This window comes from Diadema antillarum, unplaced genomic scaffold (genome assembly GCF_040938485.1).
Source record: "Diadema antillarum isolate AM-2024a unplaced genomic scaffold, OU_Dant_1.0 seq00000693_RagTag, whole genome shotgun sequence".
Taxonomy (NCBI): domain Eukaryota; kingdom Metazoa; phylum Echinodermata; class Echinoidea; order Diadematoida; family Diadematidae; genus Diadema; species Diadema antillarum.
In genome coordinates, this window is record NW_027271598.1 from 4,049,495 (window position 1) to 4,071,270 (window position 21,776).

The 21,776-nt window shown below is 37.0% G+C and overlaps 1 long non-coding RNA gene across 1 annotated transcript; it reads left to right on the forward strand.

The window, feature by feature from the left end:
* Positions 1 to 1,493: 1,493 nt before the first annotated feature.
* Positions 1,494 to 16,596, forward strand: LOC139737502 (uncharacterized). Its single transcript, XR_011711380.1, has 3 exons — positions 1,494 to 1,632; positions 4,185 to 4,243; positions 16,077 to 16,596. It is a non-coding gene; the product is annotated as an uncharacterized lncRNA (long non-coding RNA).
* Positions 16,597 to 21,776: the final 5,180 nt, after the last annotated feature.

The window sequence follows — 21,776 nt, forward strand, 5'->3', positions numbered from 1 at the left end:
GTCAGAGTAATGACACTCTAAACTGCAGTAACACACACACACACACACACACACACACACACACACACACACACATATATATATATATATATATGTTATATATAATATGTTTATATATATACCTATATACACCTGTTTGGTGCTTTGCTTCTGAAACATTCGCAGTTCCCCGCCACAATGAAGCGTTTTTATCACAGTGTTTATTGTGTATACCATATATCAACTCTGGTGTTCTAATTTTTCTTCTTCCTCTCTCTCTGCAATATATATAAATATATATTTATATATATATATATATATATATATATATATATATAATTATAATATAGAATAAACATATATAATATTATATCATATGATATATATATATATATATATATATATATACATACTATATATGATTATATACCTTCATCTCTTTATTTATGTATCTCTAAAGAGAGATCGAGGTTCTCTGATTTAGATTTCATGTGTTGCTAAGGAAAGAAAAAGAAATTCTGCTACCAGTATACAGCGGTATATAACCTGTCCCCTGACTACTTTCTTAGTCTCCTCTCTAACCCTTTGTTTTTTCTTACTGCCTTTCATAGGTTTTATTTCATATTGCTTACTGCGACTTTAGGATTAACCGTTAAACAACATTCACTGAAAACGTTTATTGTGGGAGCCAATTAAAAACTTGATAGCAGCACTGTTTTGACTCAAATATAGGTGTGGTATTTTAATAATGATCAGGGTAAAACATTTATCATTTAGTTTGTATGAATAGACCTAGGCCTATGCTCTGTGTATCTATAAACTTAGAGTCTGTCCACAAAATGTATATAAGGCCTACGCAAAGCAATCAGAAACAATCAACTTGGCGCCGTGTAGACCTAACACTTCACAAAAGTACGCTATACCCTCACATCTTATCTCGGCTAGTAGTGAATGATACTGAAGAAACAAATCGACCTACAGGGCTCATTGATATGATTGTCAATAATCATCGGTGGAAACAAATACATATTTTTAACAAATTAAAAACACACGCTGCATAAGATATGCGACAGGAGGCAAGAGGAGAGAATGATAAAAGTCATCACAACTATGGTAAAGATTATCTCTTTCACACACTGGATCCAGGTAATCTCTTTGTCATCGATTTCGGCTCTACATGTTGCATCGAACATCAAAGAGATCTTTTTTATAAGTGATCATGTGCAATAATTAGAGGCAATGCAAAAGAGACTACTAGTATACGATTGGGGTACTGGTATTATGGACAAAAACAATATTCTTATGTACTGAGCTATGTCATGCGTTATCGATCATGCATCATAACACGGTTTGAGGACTCGATGGCAAATGCGATGTGTATTTTCGTTGTGTGTATATAAAAGGTACCGTAGTTATTTTTTTCCCCCCAACCGCGCGCTCGCCAGTTTCTGCATGCGATGCTCTCTTTTGTATCAGCTCGAGAGTATCCCAGTCATTCAACAATCGCGCGTGGAGCGCTAACAGAAGAAAACATGGCGGGTTTGTACAGAACGGAGTCGAACACTGGTTTCATACAAGTATGGGTTACCGTGATACTAGGGATTTTACAAGTCATCCCGTCATACATAGATACCGCCAAAGCACAAACGGAAGGTAAGATCATGTATTTGTGTAAGTTTTGCCCGATCACTACTGTATCATATCTTCTTTTTCACGTTGAAGTCGTATCTTGCAAATGGCTCTCGACGGGCACAGCGATCGGGCAACAACACGCATTTGCTGGCATGCCATGCCTGTTGAGTACTCGAGAGGTCTTCTCTCGATCTGTCATACAGTTTCCGATTTACAAGATTTGTTATATTTCACGATCTTCTTTACGAACATTAACAAAATATTAACAGAAGTTTTATATTACATTGGGACATATTTACGCTTACTGATCCTTTGTTGATCAACAATGTCATAGCATAACAAGTTGAGTACATTTTTGCTACGGCATCAGGAAGTTGTGTGTGATACGTAGCCAGAGAAACTACGAATAGCATTACTATACAGATGTTTTGTTATTGCGGATATGGTTGAATCCCCACTGTAGTGAAGCGATTTGCATATATCGCGGGTAGTACTGCAGAGTGTGGAATAGGGTCGTGTTGAGTGGTGTGATGTTGAAGGGTTCTTTGTTACCTTTGTATACGAACGAGTGTTGCTTCTCTGTTACTGTTGACAGGAAGGTGGCACACGTCTTTTTTTTTTCAGTAGACATCTATGCCCTTATGGCTACTGTATGCAGATGTAGACTGAAGCGACTGATCTAACACTAGCCTCTAGACTCTGTGACTGTACCCCTACCACTGCACTGTCTCAATATTAAATGTGCACCGTAACATAGTGATGGGCACCTAGTTGGATAATGCAGTCAGTAGGATAGTTTACATTGTAGGACACAAGGAGCCAGGACTAGACTCTACTTGGTAGTGGCATCTGACTATTGCATGATAGACAAGATCTAAGCATTCAATTTTTTATTTTTTATTTTTTTTTGAAAAGCTAATTTTTGTTTTTTTTCTTTTCCTCAGCGAAGTCTTGTGGTAGCGGTTGTACTACTTGTATGTAGCTTCTATACAAAGTGGTTGAGCGCATGTGTGTGCAGCCCCTTATATCTTTCTCTCTTTTTTTTTTCATTTTTTCCCTCTTCATTTTGAGGTATTTCTTCCTTCCTATTTATCATTTCTTTGTGGGTTACCTCTTATCTAACTTCCTTTCTTTCCTACTCGATCTTACTTTCTGCCTAAACTAATCATTTCTTATGTTTCGTTCTGATGTATCCTTTTCTTCCTAATGTCATGGTGCTATCTAAGCACTTGTCCGTTTACCTGGGGCAAGTGAAAATCAAATTTGGGCAAATTTTGTGCACAGTGAGAACAAATGCTTGCCCAAATTGGGCAAGCAAAAAGTTTTGAAGCCACCTTTTTTTTTACTTATTCCCCCAACAAATCCACAAAATCAACCATACAGAAGCCCAAAGATAATGGCTGTTTAGTGATGCAACATACTAAATACCTCATTTCAGCAACTTTCCAACACTTACGTGCAAAAGGCCCAGTGCAATGCAACGGCAACACTTGATCAGACCAAGTTGGTTAATCTATTGTGTTTCAGTGTGCAAACCAATGTGTGCTGTTTATTCAAATGATTGTGTTTGATTAAGCCCTTGAACTGCCCATGATTCTTATTCTATTTCCTTATATTTTGGACTTGATTTTCAGGTATTAAGTAAAATTAATCTTTGGGCAAATGTTTCGTAGCAAATTTGAAAATGCTACTGGCACAACCGGGCAAGTGATGAAATAAAGTTATGTAGCACCCTGCAATGTATTTCCTTTTCAAGCACTAGGAACTTTTTCTTTTCTTCCTATTCATCTTTACTTTCATCCAGTTTTGAAATCTCTTATTCTATTATTCTACTTGGTGTTTATGTTTGTTTTCAATCTTTGATTCTTCTTTGCTTTCCATTTTTTTAAACATAGCCATCTCTCCCTTGCTTTTCTTTATAATGCAAGTTTCTCTTCTTTCTTTCCTTCCATAATTTTCTTTTTATTTTAAGTGTGTACTTCTATTTTATAAACCTTTTGCTACATTTTTTCCAGGCATCTTTTTAGTAGCTTTTCATTCATTTCCTTTCCCCCTTTCCTATCCTTTCTCGTTATATTTTAATCTTGTCTTAGTACCACATTTTTCACAATCTTTCATTCACATACACACCCTCACAGACACGCACACATACTTGTATACAGCACACATACACACACACACACAACTCGAACAACCCCAAACTTCAATCAACTGCTTCCGCAAGACTCGGTACAAGCTGAGGGAAAGGCAGAAAACAGGGATTTTTAAAGATACCATAGGAGAACTTGCTCTGACTGCTATGAGATCGCTACATTCAGATCAATCGCTGCGCTAGCTGCAGTGCCGTGAACGTGTTTTGAAGCATTTAGCTAGTGTCCCACACATTTAAACAGACTGGTACGTTGTAAGCATTCCTTCCAATAGTTCTAAGTGATTCTACCAAGTAAGTCTGAATCACCATGAAACATATTGAGGGAGGAAGTAAGCACAAACACAGATGAAAAACAAAAAGGACTTCTGCCAGAGCAATGTATTTCACCATCTCTCTCCCTCTCTCTTTTTCTATTTAACAGCATTCGTTCAGTCGGACATCAACGACCTCCGTCAACTTGTAGAAGAAGTGGCATTGAAGGTAAAAAGTGATCATTTACAGGACAAGCAAGGACAGGTTATATTTGCCACAAAACTGGTTTAATATGTCTTTGGCCGTAATGTATTCTGTGTCTTTGGTGTCCCTGTACATGCATTTTTTTGTTTGAAAAAATGTAAATACACCTGTGATGATTTTGTTCTGATGAGTTGAAAGAAACATTGTAATTCCTGAAATTTTTCCTTTTTCATAATAAGATAACTGTTCAATAGACAAAAAGGTTAAAGTCAAAACTGTAAGTAACATGGGATCAGACTAGAGGATGGAGAACGTTTTGCACATATTCTATTATAGAGTGTCATGCTGTACCAAATTTTTTGACAGTCATTCCAAGATATTCAGTATCGCTAAGAGAAGCTGTGCTCAATGCAACATTTGATAATCTGAATTTCATACTTATATTCAGTTTAGTTCAAATGTATTTTGATACATAAATAAATTGGTCACATATTGTTTGATATTTCCCTGATTTGTTGCTTTGAGACAATGCCAATCAAGACCTATCATTAGAGTTAGATTTGCCTGTATTTTGATTGATATTTCTGACTCGAAACAAGTGCATTGTGTTCAATTTCTGTACTGTTTAAGTGTACCCTTATTTTGTGTCACTGAGTGAATGGTTACTTTGTTCATTCTGGTAATGATGTTTGAGCAAATAGCGATGCAAACGGTTACGTTATTTAGGGAATGCCAAAGAACAGTTGCCAAAATGAACATTTCTGAAAGCTTGCAAAAGCAGCACGATTACTGACCGAAAAATCCCCCAGGATGGATGCTAATATAGCATGCAGTGCTGGTAAATCCATCTGAAATGAAATCTCAGATTTCCAATTTGGCGACTGTTCACTCCCCTCTCTTGCCTCCACTCCTCCCCTACCACAACACACACGCACACAAACACACACAATCATTTCCCCCATTGCTGTGTGGTGGTACATGCACTTTACTACATACCTTGTGTTTGAAGAGCATGGTAATCTGTTTGCCTAATTTGCATATAACTGGGGCCCTTAGTCTATTGTAGAAGGGGTATTGGTATTGCATGGTCATTAGGAAATTCTCCCACAGTGAGGAGAGCTAACAAAGGGGTCATTCATGATGTAGTTGTTTAGGTTTCATAGCATTGAAACCTTATGTTGATAGACAGTCAGCTTTTAGCATGTGGTAAGTTGTACACTCGTTATACCCGAGAGCTGTCTAGTCTCCATGAATTAATAGTATGATGCTCCTTGAAACTTTAATGTCTATTCATGTCATCGCCGTAGAGAATATAAAAGGGCAAGTCCAAGATAACGCGCACGTTACGTATGGGACATTCAGAGACTTTTATGACCTGAAAAATAGTGTTAATGGCCTTTGATCATATTGAACTTCATCATGGTGATTGATATCTAGAAGAAGTATAATCATGTAAAAAATTGAGAAAAATGACCTTGACAATTATATTCTAGAAGAGAAAATATGTGCCGTTACGTATGGGACCAGAAAAATTTTGTTTTTTGGAACATTTTTTTCAACCTCAAAACTCTCTGAAAGTATATCATTCTACAACTTGTAACTCACTGTGATGAAAGTCACAACACTCAAGATTATCACAGGTAAGTTTCATGTCATTAGGCAAAAAGCTCTAATTACAGGTTCTAATTAAAGACAGACATGACGTGTTACGTATGGGACAGTTACGTATGGGACAGTTTGTCCCCCATTCATTTAGTGTGTGAAGAACCATGTTTATGGGTATTTTGCATAATTATTGAAGTAAAATCAGTTGAAACTATTCAAATACTGATCCAGATTGTCAAGGAAACAATATTCCCCAAATATTCACTATCATAATCATATTTTTATATTTTTATGACCAACCTGGGTATGCATGCCCTTTGTCCCCCATTCGTTTAGTGTGTGGAGAACCATGTTTATGGGTATTTTGCAAAATAATTTTGCAAAATACCCATTTAAACAAATTTTTGCATAATTATTGAGGTGGAATCAGTTGAAATTACTCAAATACTGATCCAGATTGACAAGGGAACAATATTCCTCAGATATTTACCATCATAATCACATTCAATCATATATTTTTTATGACCAACCTGAGTATGTATACCCTATTTTTATCAAGATAGTTACTACTGAAAAATTGAATAGTTTAAAGTGTTTACTTGCACTGATGAAGGGCAGTTTGCCATTTAGTTTCAATAAAAAACAACTTGACACAAGAAATATTAAGTTTAATAAATAAGCAATACCTGCTGCGTGGAACCCCTGTGATCGAGTAGATATATGATGTCTGCCTAGCAGTCAGGTCATTGATTCGAGTCACACCTCAGTATGTATACCCATGAATTTTGTTGTGGCTACTACTGAAAACTGAATAAGGACAATTTGTGTATCACTTGCAATAAAAAAAAAAAAATTTACTTTATTTTTCTTCTATATATATATCACAACCATTTCAAATTGGATCTCCATCACATAAACTTTGAATTCCTCTAGTCTTAGGATTTTATGCTCTTAAGTACTGTAATTCATATAATTGGTTTCCAATCATCTCTTTAAATGTTGAAAATTGAATCCCCATTTCTACAAAAAACGATACCATCCCTTTAATGTTGATTTTTCATTGTGTATTTTGCCATTTTCCCCTCCCCCTTTCTGAAAATTGTTCAGTCAAGTTCATGTATTGTTTCAAGTGTCTATAACTCAAAAAGTAGCTACAATGTTGGGATGCTTTCTTCAGGATGATTGACCATTTGTGTACTGAGAGACCTTCCCAGCTAGCTACATGCATTCACATGCAATATGTATGAGGATGTCCCATACGTAACGCATTTATCCCATACGTAACATTATTTCAATGCCTAATAAAAAATATTTCTTTTACTTTTTTTTTCTTTTTTCTCTGGTATTTAATTTCTTTAAACAATAAATTAGAACTTTCCAAAAGGGCATTAAAATAACCTCAGCAATTTCAGAACAAACCTAAAAAAATGACCTCATTTTGTTACGTATGGGACATCCCATGATAGGATACGAGCTAATTTGCATAATCACTTGCATAATCCCTAAATTTTCATACCAAGTTTAACTATGTGATGAACTTCTTATGTCCACATATTAATCAAATATTATTTGCTTTCCTTTGAATTAATATGAATTTTTATAAATGTCCCATACGTAACGCTGTGTTTCACATTTATGCAAATGAAGCCCTTGAAATTTGCATAAATTTACATAATATCATTATTTCCTTCACGGAAATCAAAACTTCAACTCATAAGCTTCAAAATGATACCAAACATGTCAATATTGAGCAAAGATGAAATTTTGCCTTCTGAGGGGACCTTATCTTGGACTTGCCCAAAAACATTCCCCTGATTTGGAGAATATGTGTTTTACTGTTGAGATGTATGTACTGCAAAGGTATAGACCTCCCTGATTGTCCCTTGAACCCAAGTGTGATGTATGTAAATTTTGACACCCTGATGTGACCATGTTGTCATTTATTGTTGTGCAGAAAAAACAACAACAAACTTTCAAACTATGTTATTTGCCTTGTTCAAGCCAGAAGAGACCAATGCAAATGCTGTATAGGGTCCAGTTTTCCATTTCTAATGCTCAATCTTTTTTTAAAAAGATTTTAAACAACAACAACAACTACAACAACAACAACAACAACTACAACAACAACAACAACAACAACAACAACAACAACAACAACAACAACAACAACAACAACAACAACAACAACCTCATTATTGCAAAACATCTCAGCCTAGATAAACATAGATCTCTGGGCTAAAGATAGATTGTACTTGAAGTGAAATGTATGGTCTGACATGATAATGAACAAAGTCATGTTTATACATTGGATAAAGGGATGACCAAGTGCCTCTGGGGAACAGAAAGGGATCTTTCAAGTTATGGCTACCAGTACCCTGAAGAATTCCTGGTGTTTACATGGGCTATACTTTACTGACTTTTTGGCTTTTGTTGTACATCATCATTTTTTCCCTTCCTAGGTTATTGTGTATGTTATGAGTATTGTAAAAATCTTATTGATTTTCCTGTTATACAGTGTGTTTGTGATAGTGTTACAGTATTACCTTGTGTCTGTTTTGTATTCATCTGAAGAGATGGGCCACTTTGAAACTGAAGAACAAGACATCTTAAGATGCATGAAATTGCTACAGAACTGTGGCTAAAAATAGTACTAGGGTTTGTAGGAGCTTTTTGTCTCGTTTAATCTTTTATGTCACACTGTTGCACAGAGCTATGTGTGCTGGCTGCGTCAACAGGTACACTGTACAAGGTATCAAGGTACTTCCAGCGTGGCTCTTACAATGTACATTACAGGCAGTGCATAGATAGTGAGGGTACCCAGTACATGCATTTCTGTCTCCTTTCATTTTCTCTCTTTTTGTTTGTTCTGTGCGAGTCTTTAGACTCCACTTCCCTTGTACAAGTCATTGCAACCTACACTGATAATACCAGCACCCTCACTTACATATTTCATTCCCTCCATTCTGAACTCGGTTACTTTGCATAATGACTAGGAACCATGCATCACATGAAATAGTTTGGTGAAAGATCTATCCTAGTGGACCTTTTTGTACAAGTTATAATGGAATATTTAGATGTCACACTCATTCAAGAAACAGTAAAGTTGTTTACAATCACATTTGCATCTTATGTCACATATGGAGTGATGACATCACTATAAAAGAAAGATTAACTTGTGTGATTGTGATTAGTTAAGTGTTATTGGAAAACATGAATTCTGATATTCCATTCCTTTCTTGATTGTCCTATTTTGAGAAACTTTTAAAAAGTTTTTTTTAAACTTTGTTTTAAACCATCTGTGTCTAACCTAACATCCCACCTTCAAATTTTTCTCCCGTCACAAAATATATGGGATGTACTATAACCTGCACCATTATTGAAGCAGTTCATTTCTGACATTGCGTTTGTTGCTTGCTGAACAAAAAAGAACCAGGCATTGAAATGAATGAAAGAAAGAAAATCAATAGGCGGTGCAGAAGTCTGGAACCAGTGAAAAGCAAACTTGAATGCTATGGACCGAGGCTCATTAGTGAGTCGCGGTATCAATCAATGGATGCGGCTAGGGCCAACGGAGAGCGGAGGTGAAAGTAAAGAGGGATTGGGGATATTTTTCTCATTGTACATGAAGCTTGCATTATGGCTGCCTCATCACAACATGGTACCTTTATTCATGAAGTCATTGTTAGATGGGATGGAGCTACTGTACATTACAGTGCAGTGTCAGGTCATGTTCAAGCTATAATGAACTGTGATACATGTACACAGTAAGATTGAGACAAAAGAGCATGATGACGGTTTCAGTATCATCTCACATGGAATGAGGAAGCTTCAGAATTTACAAAGTATCACATCATTTTTCACGGCAGCCACAAATGCTAATCAGATATGGTCACGATATCATTTCATCACATCATCTCTCAGTTTGTTCAGAGAAAGCACAGATATCAGTTTTAGCTGATGATTTGGCAACTGCAGTGCAACACCTTTTCCCTAGCCTTTTTCAAAAGCCCTCATGCTGTTGCTAGTGCTAAGATTTTCCATTGGAACGACCTGAACCCAAGCTTGTTGATTTGTGAGGGTCTATTGACATCTTGTAGACCAGAGTGCTTACACTACATGTATATCATTCATGAGCCAAGAAAAAGCTTAACCAATGACCACTTCTTCTGAATAATTAGTCACTTTGACCACTGGAATGACTAAAATGCCCATCAGCTGTCGGTGCACAAGCTTCTATGGATGGAGCTCTGTTGATTGCTATGATTTTTGCTACTAAACACTGGCAGCAAATTAGTTCACATCATAATTGTTATCAGCCAGTTTATAAGGCCAAATTATCTTTCATATGCTGATCTTTTTAAATGTCTGTGCAAATACTTCAGTAATAAACTAGCCTAAAACTTCTGTAGTGGGATTTGCGTTTGTAAGTTTGATAGTACTGTATATCAAGATGTGATTGTTTTCTAAAATGGAGTATACACCCCTGATTTTAATACAAACTGTCAAGCTGTCGTACAGTAGCTGTCTACAATATGCCACAATCCATCTCCTGATTGTATTTGGTAGCTACAGAAGAACATGGGTCAAGCAGGTCAAGGGTTACCTCTTCCTACCATCTGGTTCAGCAGGAAAATTAAAAGCACTATTTTTTTTTTTTTTTGTGGGGGGGGGGGGTTGGGGGCTGTGAATATTTGGATGTCTTCCAATTTCCTCTCCAATAAAAAAAAAAAGGTTCATGAAAATGCACATAATAAACTATCATTCTGAGATATGACTATGGAGTGAGTATTTCAGAATACATGGTATGTAATTAGTACTGTGAAATTAGGACTGTTCGCGCGCATTTTCATCTTGCGAATTTTGTGAGGGCCAATATTCACAGAATTAAAATGCATGTGAAAGTTCTTGTCTACACTATATGCATAAATGCCAGAGACAATTCAGGGAAATTTCCTGTCGTAAAAAAGGTTGTTGGCTCCAATTTTGAAAAATTTCATGCTGCGAACATATCTTTCCTACAGTACATTTGTACTTCATTTGGTCAAAAAACAATAACAAGCACAATTGAAAGTCAGAGCAATGACACTTAAAGAATACAAATTCAAAAGGCAAAAGAAAAAATTCAGGCCAAATGCAGGCTGACTCTTTAAGTAAGAGAATTTTTAATGGTAGAATGTTGAGGAATCCTCTTTCATGGCAGTGCCCGGCACATGGCCTGAACACCTGCCATTGTTTTGGTGCCTCGACACCTCTTTTCACGTGTAGTAATCCTTATTTGATTTGTACACTGACAGACTGATCAAACTATGATGATAGCTGATACTCTACCTGAATTTCATCATACTAGATTATCTTTTTGGATGATCATAATATTGTAAAAGAACACAATATTCATGATACCAAATGTTTAGGGAAATATTGAATGAATTTGCTTTCAGGAATATACATGGAATTAATGACATCAGTTTTTACATGGGAAAAACAAAAATCAGAGTCTGAAATTACATGTGGTTGCATTTAGTTTTGTATATAAATTTCATTGTATGATTGCTACCTGCTATTCATTCTCATTGTGAATGCAAATGTTCATAAATCTTCATCAAGCTCTTGGGGCAAAAAAGAAAAAAAAAATGTATAGACTACGAATCTCCTAAGAAAATTTTAGGAAGTTGTCACAGTCAGCAGTTTTGTACAGTACCATTCTTGAAAGAATGTGTGTGAAATATTGTCATCTGATTCCTCAAACCAGGCAGGTAAAAGAGAAAGAGGAATTGTGGGGTGGGAAAAACCCCAACCGCGATGGGTTTCACGCAGACACCCACAGATATCTCTGTGCTGGTATTGTGAGTGTTGAGATGGAGGGCTGCCTGTTGATATCCCCAAGCCAATGGTTTGACAGTGTGTAAAATATCCATTGGCCATTTTCCACTCCCCACCCCCAATCCACCTCTCAGTGCCATTGAGAAAGCTCATCAACCGTGGCAAGGGTCTATTGTTGCATGAACAATGCTCAAAACCCAGACTTCGGCAGAGGGAGTGGAGAATCAATAGATAGATCTGTGTTTTTGTGTATAGTGTGTGCGTGCACTTGTAGTAGTTTGTCGGATAGTGTTATGCATGTACTTACAATATTATAGAAATTGAAATCATTTCCTAGGATATTCCTATTGGTACTCTGAAATGTCCAGAGATCTGTAATTTTCTGAAACCTTTAAATGAAAAAGATTAAATTTTAGAAAAGCTGCTTTGTCTGAAAGTCTGCTATCCCCTGCCTGATTTGTGTAGCAAGAGTCAATGCCAAATGTATTCATAATCATATAGAGTCATTTACATCAGTGGTAATGCCAGTCCTAAGCCCTGTTAGTGTTATAATGAGACCTTGATATTTGGCATCAATTATGAATCACAATAATTGTAGTTACATGTACCATTTAGATTTGAAACATGGAAATGCTTCATTTGTAAGTTGTTGCCTACGTTTTGCTATGGTAATTGCAGTTCTCGTACTTGTATGCAGCAATTGTTGTGAAATTTGTTTATTTTTCTTTTTATGAAAGAGGGCTATGTACTTGCTTTTTACTATTTGCAGAATACTGGTAATCAAGACTCATTCAAAAGATGGCAATTAGCCGTCCAAATGATGTGCAATGTCTGACTGTAATTTTCTGTAATTGGAGTGGATAGTGTGACATGTCAAAACAAAGCCTGAATCACCTAAACGAGGCAAAATTACATGTAGTTTGATTTTGTTCAATTGGTGTTCTGCAGTCCCAGTGCCATAGCACTTACCAGCCACTCATAATGTACCCACACATTGTACAGAGTTAGGCACTTGAGATGCCTTTTCATTTAGATGCATCGTTTCTTATGAGACAATACTTTACATGTGCAGTATATACTTGAGACATATCTTCAGTGATGTTTACATTACCTGTTCTACAGGCTAATCTTGTAGTATATGATGATAGCTGCATGCTCAAGCAAAGCTCTGTAGACCTATAAACTGAAAGTATAAAGTGCAATGTGTATCTTTATACCGGATGATAACCATTATTAATGTTTATTATATTTGATTTCAACACCATGAAAAATAAATCATACTTTGGATAGATATGGTACAAAGGTAAGACTTGAAATGAAGTACAAAGTCACTGTGTACACAGATGGCCCAGATACAGCTTTACCTGTGTAGGAGGGGTTCTTGGTTCTCATCTGACTGCAATAAGGAAGACAAGATGCATGTACTTTATCTAGTAATGCACTTCTTACTCTGTTGTCAGCAGCCATGAAGTGTGTCCTACTTGTAAGCTGTAATGGAGCATCTATTAGGCTCTTCATTACATTGTAGTGCCATCTGCAGTCTGTGGAAGGCAGGAAATACACAGTAGATACGATAAAGTTTGGGGCTACTGAACAGAAATAAGTGCAGTACTATCTGGAAAAAGATAAGAAATCATGGGGGAAATATTACAATATGTGTTGTTTGTTTGTTTGTTTTTTGATAAAAATTACACTTAAGTTTGCATTGGTGAATTAGATATTTGGCATACTTGTACATGCTTAACTATGCCCTGAGCATTTGAAGAAAATAGATGAAAGAAATTAAAATTACAATTCAAATCTCTTGCTTGTGCATGAGGTCTTGTCTGTGGATGCAGAATAAACATTGAAACCATTACTTACATTGCCATGGCTGACTTTTAAGCTATCCCCAAGTCCTGGCAATTAACCTATTTTTACTTACAAGTGAAGTTGCCATAAATAAAAAGACTGCAAGGTGTACTTCATGATTTTATGATCGGTAGATACGGAGCTCTGACGATAAAAGCTGTCATTGTGTATGATTGCTCAGCCATAGTTCAATGTCTACAAGTGGGAGGTGTGTAATTGCAGTGGTGATATTTTCCCAGTGTATGTGTATCAACAGGCTATCTCTCTACCAGGCTGGGTTATATGTCCTACCATAGTGAATAGGGCATCTGCTCCTCTCCAGTGTCTGTGACAAGCCAAGCAAGCTGCTGTCACACTGGTAGCTATCTCACATGCAATCCACTCTTCCCGTGGACGTGTACCACATTGTACTTGTACGTACATGGCTGAGGGACTCCAGTCATTACCTGGAGTAATAGGCAGTCAGTTTCCCCTCCATTGCTAGCAAAGGTCAACTGTGATACAGTGTTGGGGCAGCAGTATTGGTTAATGTATTGTTGATATATAGGCCTATACTAGAATGCATTAATTAGCATGCTACCATTAGTGGGGATTGTAGTAACGTAATTGAACTGCCACTGACAGCCTGGGCCAAGTTTTGTGTATAACTAGCAAATGAAGAACAAAGTTGTCACAGGTGATGTTACGGTAACCCCATGAGTTCCATGGGATTGGTGCCCAACTGCAAGGGTAACCTTTCATTCTTAATGCAAAGTATTGTTTACCATTGAAGGCAGTGATTTAAAAAAAAGAAAATGTTAGAGTTATCACATTTGTTGCATATACATGTATGTGTGGGTCAGTTGTATCACATAACATCCCACCATATAAACAATTAGCGATAAAGTCGAAAATATTAGGAGATATCAGTATATTTCTCAATAAACCATAACTGTAGACGGTTTATTCTATAAACAATTTTATTATAAAGTTTTATTGTTCATATTTTGTATATTTAATATTACTTAACATGGATTCCACTGATTAACATTTTTACATTGGTTGTTGCCATCCCTGACTCACATTTTAGAACTATTTTGAGGCACGAAAAGTTGGGTTTTTGTTTCATCTTCAAATGGTAAATAATGCCTTTAAAGGACAAGTTCACCTTCATAAACATAAGGATTGAGAGAATGTAGCAATATTAGTAGAACACATCATTGAAAGTTTGAGGAAAATCAGACAATCCGTTCAAAAGTTATGAATTGTTGAAGTTTTTTTGCAGTACCCGCTGGATGAGAAGACTACTGCAGTGTATGAATAACTTAGATGTCACATGCGTACAACAATATAAGGAAAATATAAAGAGAATTTCACAAAATTCCATCTTTTGAAAAAAGTACACATTCCCCTACCTCGTTACCGATAAATGTTATGGGTAATATTATTCCCCCTGCCTTTAGAAAGAGGCAAGTCAATTGCTCTTTTATTATGCGAAAAAAGTGAAAATATGTTGAAATTTCTTTTATATTTTCTTTATACTGTTGTACGCATATGACTCACAAGCTGTAGTAGTCTCCTCATCCAGCGGTTCCAACACAAAAATTTAAAAAATTCATAACTTTTGCATCGATTGTCCAATTTTCCTCAAACTTTCACTGATGTGTTCTACTAATATTGTTGCATTTTCTCAATCATTATGTTTATGAAGGTGAACTTGTCCTTTAAGAAGCTCAGGGGTAGTTGGGGAAATTTTTCTTTTTTTAGTCTCCTTATAGGATAAGTTCTTTTTCAGGAATTTTTGTAGATTTAAGAATTTGATTACTGTCCCTGGCAGTTGAAAACTGTCATGCGTAAGTTGAGCACAAGATGCACCCAGTCTCTGGCTAAATTTGAAAATGGTCCGACCAATCCAGAAGTCCAGTCCAGTAGTCCTGGCTACGTCTGTTAATGTCAGTGGTAGTTTTCAGATTGGACAGTTCTGTGATTCATTAGAAAATGATAACTGAAAGGATCTTGAAGGAAAATGCCCCAATGATTAAAAAAAGCCATAGTATAACGAAGTATTATTTGTGCTTGATATGCCATGTTTATGTGCAGCAGTAAACAACAACAACAATTACAACAAAGACACATCCCAGAATACATACAATTTCATAGTCCTGATGTGTAATACATGTGTCATATCTTTTTGTTACCACAGTTTGGTGTATATGACTTTATAGGGTTGTGAGTTACAGTAAAAGAGGAAATTTTCATGCATTTCGTGTAACCAGAAACTAGCCAGCAAATAAAAACATACCAATATTTTTGCATACAATGTCATGATATGTTCCACCAATAACTGTCTTGATTCCTTCCGCGGAATTAAAAACACACAAAATTCATCTCACTCAGCCTAGCGGGAAAGATAACTCGTGTGAAAATAACCACTTTTACAGTAAATGCAAACTGTGTGTGACAGTGCTAGCTCACGACTTATCTCTATGGATTCATGTAGATGGCAAACAGTGATTGCACTCTCTGATTCTATGGAATGATTTGCATAGGTATATGAGAGGATAATAATGCTTTGTATTTATTTCTTTATCTTTCCCTGCAGAGTGACCTGTCCAGTCAAACTTTTACTATAGGCGAAAATGGGTGAGTAAACAATCAGATCATGTGTGATTTCTTAATAACTTGACTGCAGCATATGTGTTACGTGTACATGCTTTTGTGTATTTCTGTGTATGAAGTCAGGAATGCATTTAAAGGAAAATGGAGAGATGCCAATTTCACTCTTCACAACATAATCAAGCTTCATTTCATGAGTAGATCATGAGCATGTATCCTTTTATAAAAACTGGAAGAAGGAAGAGTGGTTTCAAATTTAGAAATCTCATACGGGAAAATATTTTTTCAGCCAGAGTATATTTGGAAATAAGATATGGAGAAACCAAAGGTGTTTGCTTTCCTTTTGAGACTAGGTTCAAAATGGGAATCATAATGTGCACATGAAGGTAAAGCAATATTGCTTGATGATAACTAGTAGGCCCTATACATGCCAACCTTACGTATGATTGTGTTCATGGCGTATAGCAAAGTTATTCTTCAATAAGTTGTATACTTTCATATTGAAATTGTTGGAACCAATCAAAAGATTACAATTCACTGAAAAGATTCATCTGATTTCTACTGATTGTGATAAAATGAACATTCATCTAGAAGATTACAATATTTTGCTTGTGACTGGCCTAGTGTTGGAGTGGAAGTCATGTGGTAGTCATTGTGACTTTTCTGGAGTTGGTGTTATTACTGCAAATTGGTCACAACAGTTGTGTGGTCTTTTGTTTTTAAATGTGTCAGACATCCTTTGGCAAATTTGGCCATAAACTATTATCAGAATGTTGTGATTCTTGTTGCTATTATAATATCTTTTACATAGATATTTGCCTCCTACACACTATTTTTCTCTTTTGTTTAAGTTGACAGTGGTGATTGATAGGTTTTGAGTTCCTCTCCTGCCATCAGTATAATTTGTAGGAAAATCTTTGAAATGAAATGAAAGCGCAATCCCTTTTGTATGCAGTTCCAGTCAGCCGAATTGCATTGATTGCATGGGGACGATGCAATCAATGTTTGACTATTATTGATCATGCAATAAGAGATATGAGCTGACCTTGCAGAAGAATTGGTGTTCCATACATTGTGCTGCAGAACAGTGCTACATACATTTAGATTTAATTGCAATTGGTGTTGGTATGTTTACATTTCAAGATGTGGAAAGGCTGAGGTTAAAATCAATAAGTTTGTTTGTTTTGTTTTGTTTTGTTTTTTAGTACATATGCCACTGACAGATGATTTGAATTTCCCTTGCACCCTAATGTAGCCCCTCCTGACTTTTATTTGTTTTGTATGAAGATTGGATTATTATGTGGGATATTAGTATGAACATATTAAACTTCATGTCAAATTCCAGTAAGGAAAAGCAGGGCCCTGTTTTATGAAGAGTAATAATTGATCATATGTATACACTTGTAGTTGATTTCTAGGGTAAGTCTGTGGCATCCTGTGTGGTAAGGAAGTTTATAATCAATTATCTTTTGATAAAACGGGGCCCAGATATTGCTATTATACTGAAATGTGTGGCTTACATCTTATTACATAACATTACAGCTCCTACCAAATTGTGATGCCATGGCCATTCATCGCCATGGCTACTGGTTCTAATCAACCTCATCTGGCCTGAATATTATGCAAAGGACTGTGACATCATCACTTAGGTACTCTGTGTACAGTACGTGTACCAGAACGTGATGTTTCATCTGCACTCCAGTGTAAACCTACAGTGAATATACTAATACTGTATTTCACTATAAGACGTGGGGCCCGTTGCATAAAACTTACCGTTGAATTTCAATGGTAACTTCCGTCAAAATTAGGCGTCACAGCCAATCAGCATCAAGGATTATAAAATTTACCGCTAATTTGAAGACTTACCGCTAGAAAGGAGCGGTAAGTCCAGCGGTAAGGGTTTTATGCAACAGGGCACTGCTGTGATAATTTGCTAGTGAGGTTTGTACCTCCTCTCACTGATAACACTGTGATAGTGTCTGTTCAGTAGCAATCAGAAAGCCTGCAGTGTAGCTGCCATTGATGCCTCCCATTAGCTACATCAAAATGTAATTTGCCAGTATCAGGCATTGGAGTACAGCCCACCCTTGACAGGAGAGATAGAGAAAGAGAGATATAGAGACAACAAGGGTGCAGAGATGATGGCTGAAGCTATCACAGCATGCTGGTCTCTGTGTTTGGATGATGGGAGCCCAGTGCATAATTCATCCAGCAATCAATCAACGGCGCTTTACCATGGACCTGTGCTCAAACGACACCTGATTTGCCTGTGCTATAGAATGCACCTTAATCCCTATTCACACCAGTCCATTTTTCCGATGCAATTAATTCTTCTTACCTTGGGGAGGGGGGGGGGGGGGGGGAGGGGCTTATACTGTTTTTATTCTCTGACTTATCTTCAAATCATCCTTTGTTATGCTTCGCCCTTGATGTTCAGGTTGAGCGAAGATTGTTCAATGCCATTACATGTTTTTAAGTGGTTGCCTGCTGGTCAGGGACAGTGCCATGGCAATTGTTTCCTAATCCCAATGCTACTCTGCCCAATTTGTCACTAAAGGTGGCTTAAATTTGCTAAGAATTGCTTATAATGAGCTGGTTCGTGTAAAACAAGGGCCTCTTACGTCAATAGTTTTTCTACACTAGGGCAAATGCCCAAGTTGATTGTATTCTGTACAGATCCTCTATATTATGCAGAAACTAAAAAAAAAAACACACACACAAAAACATAAATACATGAAAGATACTGGAATCTTAGATACATGTATAAAATACAGTTTTATTTTCCAGTTAGTGTTTGTGAGTTTCACTATGCCACAAGGATCCATGCGATAAAGATGTGTACATGCTAAACGATCTCATCTGTGCATTGTTCAAGCCTCCAACCCCGAGGCCAGGCGAAAAGTATGTATACTTTCTATTCATACAGTGATCATATGATGCAGCTTTCCTTTTGTGTGTGTCTGTAGATCTGTGCAGTCCATACAATACCTTTCTATCCATGTCACAATACAATATATGGACAATGCAGGCCCACTATTGTGGTGCTGCAACTGGTAGAACTTTAAAGAATGAGTTTGGCTCAGGGGAAATAGAAAAAAAATGTTAAATGGTAACAGTGGAACCAAATCAATAATTTAGAGAAGTATAATGGTTTGAGACATCAGAAAATTATTAAAGACTGTCAGTTAATACAGAAGTTCAATTTTAGTGTGCTTTTAAAATAGCTCAACTAGAGTAGAGCATGTTTGTAAAATAGAACATTTACAAACAAGTTCTCGAACTGTTCGAAAGGGCTCTTCGAGTGTCATCCACACAGACAAAATAGCAGGATGTTGATTACATTACAATCCAGATACTGAGATTTGTTTTTGTACCTGTTCAGATGGACAGATATATCCTGCTCATTGCTGGTCGCGATAATTTGTCAACCAAACTGCGCATGCCGAAAAATATACCAAAATGGTGACCCTTGCCTCTGCTCATGCACTGATATGATGTGTTTCGAATATTTGGATGACAAATCTTGAGATCATTGCTCCAGCATTTACATCCTCACTGCAGTGCAAATTATTGCGCGATTTCTCAAATGGTGATGGAATTCCGAAATAATCGGAAGATTTCTTGGGATTTGGATCACAATGCTGATTTGCACTAATTAGCAAGATTTTGTTTTGTAGGCCCTAACAATACTCATATTGATTGGGATGCAAACCTTGAGATTTGTATCCGCCTAATTTGTGTCAGTGTGAAGCCAACTATTCCCAACCTCCTCAAAAGCTGCACAGCCCTCTGTTCTGTTTGAGGCATAATTGTCATCTCTTTCTGACAGAGATTGGCTCGCAGGGTCGGAAAATTGATGACTGCATATCATAAACTGATGTGAAGGTGCTACACAAAGTGCTAATTATGATAAAAAACCTAACCTGAATGCCAGCTTGTGTACCACTAACCAGTGAGATTCTGCCACGTGAATTTGATAATTGCCTTCAGTCTGATCACCTACCATGTTGATCTGTCTGTCAAGAGGCAGCCAGTTAACTGTTTCCATGGAAAATTGTTCTTGATGTAGCCTTCCTAACAACAGTTCTGCAGCAAAGCAAGAAAAGATAGAGGGCCCAGATCTGAGCAACTAAGGATATGTTTTCCTTTGTGTGTTTGTATACTAATGATGCACAGGATAGAGTGTGTTAGTGAAGGTGCGGCGCGCTCGAGAGTATTGACAATGGTGCGACATGCACGAGGCGCAGCCGAGTGCATGTTTGCAACCGTTGTCAATACTCGAGAGTGAGCCGCACCTTCACTAACGCCACGAAATAATCCTGTGCATCATTAGTTTTATAAAATGGGTCGAAAACTAACAGCATTATTCACGTACCTTTGTGGGTCAATAGCAGTCAGCTACATGTAGCACTCGCTCAAAAGTCAAGATGTCCGAAGATGTTCGTCCCAAACATTTACGCACGTCGCACTCGGAAATCCCGCACACTCACCTAGGTATACTGTACTGTACGTACGTATAAGAGTATACGTACGCCACGTACTGTTATGCACAAGAAAGGCCGCCGGCCGGCTGTTGTGGCAGCCCGCGGCCCGAACTAGAAGTTGTTTACAGGATTGACAGCGCGTATAGTAGCGCGTGACGCACTTGTAACAACTGATTGAGTGCGCACTGCTAGTGTAAAACATTGTGACGTACGTCAGGCCAGGGAGGTGGAAGAGAGACTCTTCTTAGTGCTTACCTGAAGAAAATAATGCACGCACACGTGACTCATTTCAGCGCTTCCAATTGGCTACATTCTTGAACCCATTTTATAATTTATGTTTGTATGCATACCTTTGCATGTGTGTTTTAAGGAAGGGGGATTAATCCAGCACGAAATATGCTGCTACAGCAGAAAATAAAAAAATATATGAGAATTCCTTCCTGGCTACTACTGTATTATACATAGTCCAGGAACAAACAGTTTCCTTTCAAGAATGTAAAGCATGATCTGTCTGTTTCTTGATAGTGTTCTGTTACGTCATCATTGACAATACGTTGTACAGATGTGTTATATTACTATACCTTCCTAGTTCTCAGGAGTATAAATGCTCTGAATACAGACTATGCATACATTCACACTTGTCATACAGTTTGATTTCTTGCTTTTTTAATGTTCAGGGAAGAATTTTACTCCAAAGATAAAATCTTTTGATTTAGAACAGGAAAACATGGAGGCAGATTTGATATTTAGGTTTGGAAGATTTATGCGAAAGAAAGGATAGAAAGTTAAGGTTAACATTTAATATGTGTATATGCCTTGCATGAGAATTGTAGCACTGTCCAAACAAAGAATGACTACACAACCTATTCAGAGATGCTCCTATCAATGTTGAAAGTGAAACAAGTCCAGTGAAACCAGACCAGCAGTACTGCCTTTAGTAGTCGGCATCTCATCAACAAGGAAATAGGACACGCACACTAGAAGAGTGTTCAAAGGGCTCTCACTTTTTCTCTTCCTGCGACTGCAAGATTGTTTGACCAAAGCAGCCTCTCGAAACCGTCAGAAATACAGATGATTTATAAGTAATTGTGGCATCAAATTTCTTTGTCTCTATTTTAATCAGAGTGTATCATAAATTGTTTCCTCCTCATTCAATGGTTTAGCATTAATTCACTGTGAACAGTTTCAGTATTGAGGGATTC